This window comes from Triticum dicoccoides, chromosome 7B, assembly GCF_002162155.2.
Source record: "Triticum dicoccoides isolate Atlit2015 ecotype Zavitan chromosome 7B, WEW_v2.0, whole genome shotgun sequence".
Taxonomy (NCBI): domain Eukaryota; kingdom Viridiplantae; phylum Streptophyta; class Magnoliopsida; order Poales; family Poaceae; genus Triticum; species Triticum dicoccoides.
In genome coordinates, this window is record NC_041393.1 from 70,729,908 (window position 1) to 70,736,342 (window position 6,435).

The following is a 6,435-nucleotide window of genomic DNA, read 5'->3' on the forward strand; positions in this document are numbered from 1 at the left end:
AGCGTCGCCTTGTCAATCTCCTCAGGGAGGAAGGCCAATCCCAGGCCCTCATTTTCCTCGTCCGTGACCCGCAACGCAGGGTCCCACACATCCGCCCTAAGCCGAGCCCGGGATTCCTCCCTGGAACCCATAAGTTGGATGTAAAACTCATAAATGTGCCGGACGATATCCTGTTGCCGCAATAGGAGCCCCTGCTCCGATTGTAGTCTCAGGATGGCGCACTTACGACGTCTGCCATTAGCGTAGGTGTGGAAATACTTAGTATTCGCGTCGCCCTTGAGCGTCCACTTAATACCACCACGCCTGCGCCAGTACTCCTCCTCGGCTCTAAGGAGGGACTCGACTTGGGCTTCAAGCGCGTAGCGCTGAGCCTAGTCATGCTCGGAGATGACCTGCACGTCCGTCGCTGCGTCCAACTGGGCGAGCTCCTCGGTCAGGCGCGATCGTAATAGCTTATCCTCACGTCCGTGGTTAGCTCCCCACCCTTTGAGAGCCGCACACAAACCCGCCCCAGCAGCAATCCAGAACTCCATCGGCCCGCGTGCACGCCCGACCCGGGCGACGCAATTCTCCCATTTCGAAAGGAAGATTTTCTCAAAGTCTGGAGACTCAAGCTACGCGGTTTCAAAGAAAAAGCGCGGGCTGCGTTTTAACCTTTCCTCCCCCGAGGAAAGAATGAGGGGGACGTGGACCGACCCAATCCTTGTTCCGCCGTGCAAAGAGCACAAGGGAAACAACACCTCCCACTCCGAGGACATGAAAACCCTGTCCAAGACCGACCGCACCAGCGTTAGCTGTTTGTTGGTCCAGGTGTATCGAGCCCCCACGCGAGCCACTTCCCTAAGGGCCATGTATGCGATTGCATTATTAAACATGGACACCCTTGTCCAGTTAATAATACTGTTATTTTTGTCCGCTCCCGAACGGATCAAGTTGAAATCCCCGCCCACGAGCAGAGGAAGGTTGCGCGCGCTCGAAGACATTACCTTTGTCAAGAACTCGAGCGAAAGCGAGTGATCGGCCGGGCCATACACGACGATCACCTCCCATCAGTATTGTTACGGCCACGAATGAAAGCCGACTGGTTCCTACTAATAATGCGATGAGCTATCGGAGACAAGCGAGTCGAACAAGCCTTAGCACAAATTTTAAACGGAACATTAATCAAAGCGATAGGGCGGAAAAGCCTAATATGATCCGCGCCCGGGACCTTGGGGATCAAAGAGAGAACCCCAAAGTTCAGGTGAGAGATATCTACCGTACCCCGCATAAAACCATTGCAAACGTCAAAAATAAGACCTTTAAGCACTTGCCAAAACCGCTTAAACATCGCCACCGGTCACCCATCTGCGCTCAGTAGTGATATACTCCCATCATTGCTTGTTTAAACAGTCGTTTCTCTACAATCGTGTGGAACATATATGGGCTCCTTATTAGTGTTTAAGTTTGATGCTGGAGGGATCTGGAAGAGGAGAAGCATGCTTACACGCAACCTCTTTTGGCACTACCCCATAGGCGTATGCAGTACTACCAGTGAGATGACGAAGCAAGCTAGATTTAATTCCTTCGTGATGAAATCCTGCACCAAGTTAACACAACCTATAATGATCAATTAGCACATACACATGTTTCAAAAAAATTCAAAAAAAAATTCCTACGCACACGCAAGATCATGGTGATGTATAGCAACGAGACGGGAGAGTGTGTCCACGCACCCTCGTAGACCGAAAGCGGAAGCGTTAGAACAATGCGGTTGATGTATTGGTACGTCTTCATGCCCCGACCGATCAAGCACCGAAACTACGGCACCTCCGAGTTCTAGCACATATTCAGCTCGATGACGTCCCTCGAACTCCGGTCCAATCGAGTGTCGAGGGAGAGTTCCGTCAGCACGACGGCGTGGTGACGATCTTGATGTTCTACCGTCGCAGGGCTTCGCCTAAGCACCGCTATGATATTATCGAGGTGGACTATGGTGGAGGGGGCACCGCACACGGCTAAGAGATCCAAGCGATCAATTGTTGTTGTGCCTAGAGGTGCCCCCTGCCCCGTATATAAAGGATCAAGGGTGAGGGGGCAGCCAGCCAGGAGTCCTACCCCCATTGGGAGTAGGATCCCCCCCTTCCAAGTAGTAGGAGTAGGAGTCAAGGAAAAGGGGAAGAGAAGAGAAGGAAGGAGGGGGCGCAGCCCCTCCCCCTAGTCCAATTCGGACTAGGCCTTGGGGGGGCGCCCAGCCTCTCCTCTCTCTTTCCCCTAAAGCCCAATAAGGTCCATATACTCCCCGACGAATTCCCGTAGCTCTCCGGTACTCCGAAAAATACCCGAATCACTCGGAACCTTTCTGAACTCCGAATATAGTCGTCCAATATATCGATCTTTACGTCTCGACCATTTCGAGACTCCTCGTCATGTCCCCGATCTCATACGGGACTCCGAACTCCTTCGGTACATCAAAACTCATAAACTCATAATATAACTGTCATCGAAACCTTAAGCGTGCGGACCCTACGGGTTCGAGAACAATGTAGACATGACCGAGACACGTCTCCGGTCAATAACCAATAGCGGAATCTGGATGCTCATATTGGTTCCCACATATTCTACGAAGATCTTTATCGGTCAGACCGCATAACAACATACGTTGTTCCCTTTGTCATCGGTATGTTACTTGCCCGAGATTCGATCGTGGTATCTCAATACCTAGTTCAATCTCGTTACCGGCAAGTCTCTTTAGTCGTTCCGTAATACATCATCCTGCAACTAACTCATTAGTTGCAATGCTTGCAAGGCTTAAGTGATGTGTATTACCGAGAGGGCCCAGAGATACCTCTCTGACAATCGGAGTGACAAATCCTAATATCGAAATACGCCAACCCAACATGTACCTTCGGAGACACCTGTAGAGCACTTTATAATCACCCAGTTACGTTGTGACGTTTGGTAGCACACAAAGTGTTCCTCCGGTAAACGGGAGTTGCATAATCTCATAGCCATAGGAACATGTATAAGTCATGAAGAAAGCAACATCAACATACGAAACGATCTTGTGCTAAGCTAACGGAATGGGTCAAGTCAATCACATCATTCTCCTAATGATGTGACCCCGTTAATCAAATGACTACTCATGTCTATGGCTAGGAAACGTAACCATCTTTGATTCAACGAGCTAGTCAAGTAGAAGCATACTAGTGACACTATGTTTGTCTATGTATTCACACATGTATTATGTTTCCGGTTAATACAATTCTAGCATGAATAATAAACATTTATCATAAAATAAGGAAATAAATAATACTTTATTATTGCCTTTAGGGCATATTTCCTTCAGCCTGCTCTCCCGTCAACCAACGCGGTGAACGGGACGGAGTCGCCGGCGGCAGCAGCAACAAAGGAACGACGTGGGCGTGGAGGCGGAGATGCGTTCTATTTCGCGGCGGCTAGGGTTGGCAGCGCCCCACATATATATGTGCGGCCGCGCGTGGAGAGACGTGGGCTGCGTGGCGTGGCGTGGCGTGGCGAGGCGCGCGGAGGAGGAGGAGTGCGCGAGGGCTTCTTCTCTTCTCAAGCTCCAATAGCATGTGGGAGAGAATCCCTTATAAACCACTCCAACTCTTTTTTCACTAGCATGGTGAGACTAAACTTCCCACCACCTTGTCATGCCACCTACATGGGCCCTTAGAGATTAAATCTGAAATTATCAGATGGGCTCTAGGCCCGTCTCATATTTCAACAATTCATACTTATAAAAACACCTCACAACCTTCTGCTCACAAATGCAAGAGGTATACTCAGTGAAGATACGAGCCCACAGCTCAGAAACAAAACCAAAAAAGATACAAGCCCACTGGTGACTCGTGAGCAAATCACTCATGTATTTTGTACTTGTACTATAGCAGTAGTCGTTCAAAGAGGCAGCTACTCTTACTGATCCAGGAGCTTGAGCAGCACGGGGAGCCCGCACTTGGGCTGCAGCGTCAGGAACTCGGCCGGCGCGTGCACGTATTCCGGCGCGACCTCGAACTCGAACCGGCGCAGGATTTCGGCGAGCGTCGCCTTGGCCTCCAGCATCGCGAAGTCCTGCCCGATGCACGACCGCGGGCCGGCGGAGAAGGCGAGCATCGCGCTCGGGTGCTTCGCGGCTCTGCCCACGCCGTTCTGAAACCGGTCCGGCTTGAACTTGCCGGCGTCCGCGCCCCACACCTCCTCGTCCCGGTGCATGATCGCCATCGGTATCATGGTAGTCGTTCCCCTGGGGATCTTCACGCCGCCGAGTTCGGTGTCCGCCGTTGTCTCCCTCGCTATCATGATCACAGCGCCGTAGAGCCTCAGCGTCTCGTAAAGCACCATCGTCGTCTGCCATCATCGATCACAGGTGAAGTGCGTGTCACTTGTCGTTGTGGAGTGTGCATTAAGTGGGTCAGAATGATGGGATAGGCTTGAGCTTGTTGAGCGCATTACCAGCTTGAGCTTGTTGAGCGCGTCGCCGTGCAGCGGCGTGCCCGTGCCGCCGCACTCCCGGAGTACCTCCTCCCTGAGCTTCTGCTGCCACTCGGGGTGCGTGCCGAGGAGGAAGATGGCCCAGGTGAGGAGGTGCGAGGTTGTGTCGTGCCCGGCGAAGAAGAAGGTCTTGCACTCGTCGATGATCTCGTCCATGCTAATGGCGGCCGCCTTCTGGCCGCCGGCGCCGACCGACGCGTTGGCCTCGAGCATCAGGCCAAGCAAGTCGTTGCCGTAGCCTTTGGCCTCCTTAGCGGCGGCCTGCCGCTCGCGGATGATCGCCATGAGCGTGCCGCGCACCTTGCCCGTGAGCTGCCGCCGTCGCAGGTTGGTCTTGGTGGGGAGGTTCTCGAGGCCCGGGACACGGACGTTGTTCATGGTGGAGAAGGCGATGTACTGGAGCTCCCGCTGCGCCACGAACACCTCCTTCCCCTCCCTGTAGCTGCTCCCGAACGCCGTGTGCGAGATCACGTCGGCGGTCAGCTCCACGAACTGCTGGCCGACGTCGTCCACCCTCGCCACGCCGCCGTCGCTCGCCTCGGCGAGCGCCTCCCACGGCCGGACCATGTCCCCCGCGCACTCCGCCATCGTCCTGGTCATCATCTTGAGCTTGTCCATGGTGAACGCCGGGTGCACGATGCGGCGGTGGCGCGCCCAGTCGTCGCCGTCGGAGAAGACGAGGCCCTTGCCCAGCAGGGCCAGGAAGTTGGGCCCCGGGTTGGGCTTGGCGTACAGCCCGGTCTTGTTGGACAGGATCTGCTTCACCATGTCGTGGTCGCCGACGCAGAGCGACGGCGTATACCCCGACCACGAGAGGAAAATCTTACCGTAGGACGCCACCCACGCCTTGTACTGCGGCATCACCCGCGCGATGATGTCGTGGGAGCCGAGGTCGAGCACGTCGTCGGCCGTCGCCGCGCGCATCGCCATGACCTCCTCGTTGTTGCCGACGAAGAACCGGTACGCCGGCCCGCGGATCCCCTGCCGCCGGAAGGCCCTCGCTACGGCGTAGGGGCGCCACACCAGGTGCACCGCAGCCTTCCACAGCGTGGTTGCCAGCACCACGGCGAGCGAAGCCAGGACCAGCCCTGCAGCGGGAGCCATAGCCAGAGCCACCATGGCGTGCGACAATCGATCGGTGCAGCTCAGCTCTTGAAAATGGTTGATTTGCTGATGATTGTGTCCATGCGCGCACGTATATATATATAATAAGTACGTATGATGTTGCTGCACTGGTCGATTGGGGGCTTGCGTTTGTAGGTTTCGGGGGCGGCCGGCGATCTCGCATAGGCAGTTAGCATGGTTGTCGCCGATGACTGCGATCGGTTGTGCAACCCGGCATGGTTGTCTGTTTGCTAGATCATGGTGCGGTGTTTAGTGACGAATTGGCGCCGTTTGGCAACGTTCTTGCAGGGGTTTCATGAGCTCATGGATGATGTGTAGACTTGTGTAAATGAAAAAACAGGGAATAAATTCCGTAGCGCAAGCCACAAACTAATAAAGTACCGATTGCTTAGGCACGAGGGTCCACCATGCAGGAAAGCTCCAAGAGCATCTCCAACAGCCGCTATATATAAGCGCCGCGCTGGAAAATTTGTTTTTTTTTGCACGCAACCTCCCCGGGAGCTCCAGCGGAGGCGCTAAAATCGCACGCGCGGCATAAGTAGTTCAGCGCGCCGGCCGAAACGGCATCACGCGTCGTTTATTTGCTGCGCCCGCTCCCGCGCCCTGCACACTCGAGCTCCCGCGCCACACCTCCATGCCTCTTTCGCCCCGCACGCGTCACCGCCGGCGAATTCACCCGATGGACGGACGCGCCGACATCCCCCTCACCCCTTCCTACACACGCGACCCCTCCGCCGCCGCCGCAAACCCTAGCGCGGGGAGCTTTGGCTACACCTCCGCCAGTGCTCCTCCAAGCACCGGCATCACGCGCGG

At 55.0% G+C, this 6,435-nt stretch overlaps 1 pseudogene; it reads right to left on the reverse strand.

The window, feature by feature from the left end:
• Nucleotides 1-3,717: 3,717 nt before the first annotated feature.
• On the reverse strand, nucleotides 3,718-5,684 carry LOC119340657 (annotated as a pseudogene).
• Nucleotides 5,685-6,435: the final 751 nt, after the last annotated feature.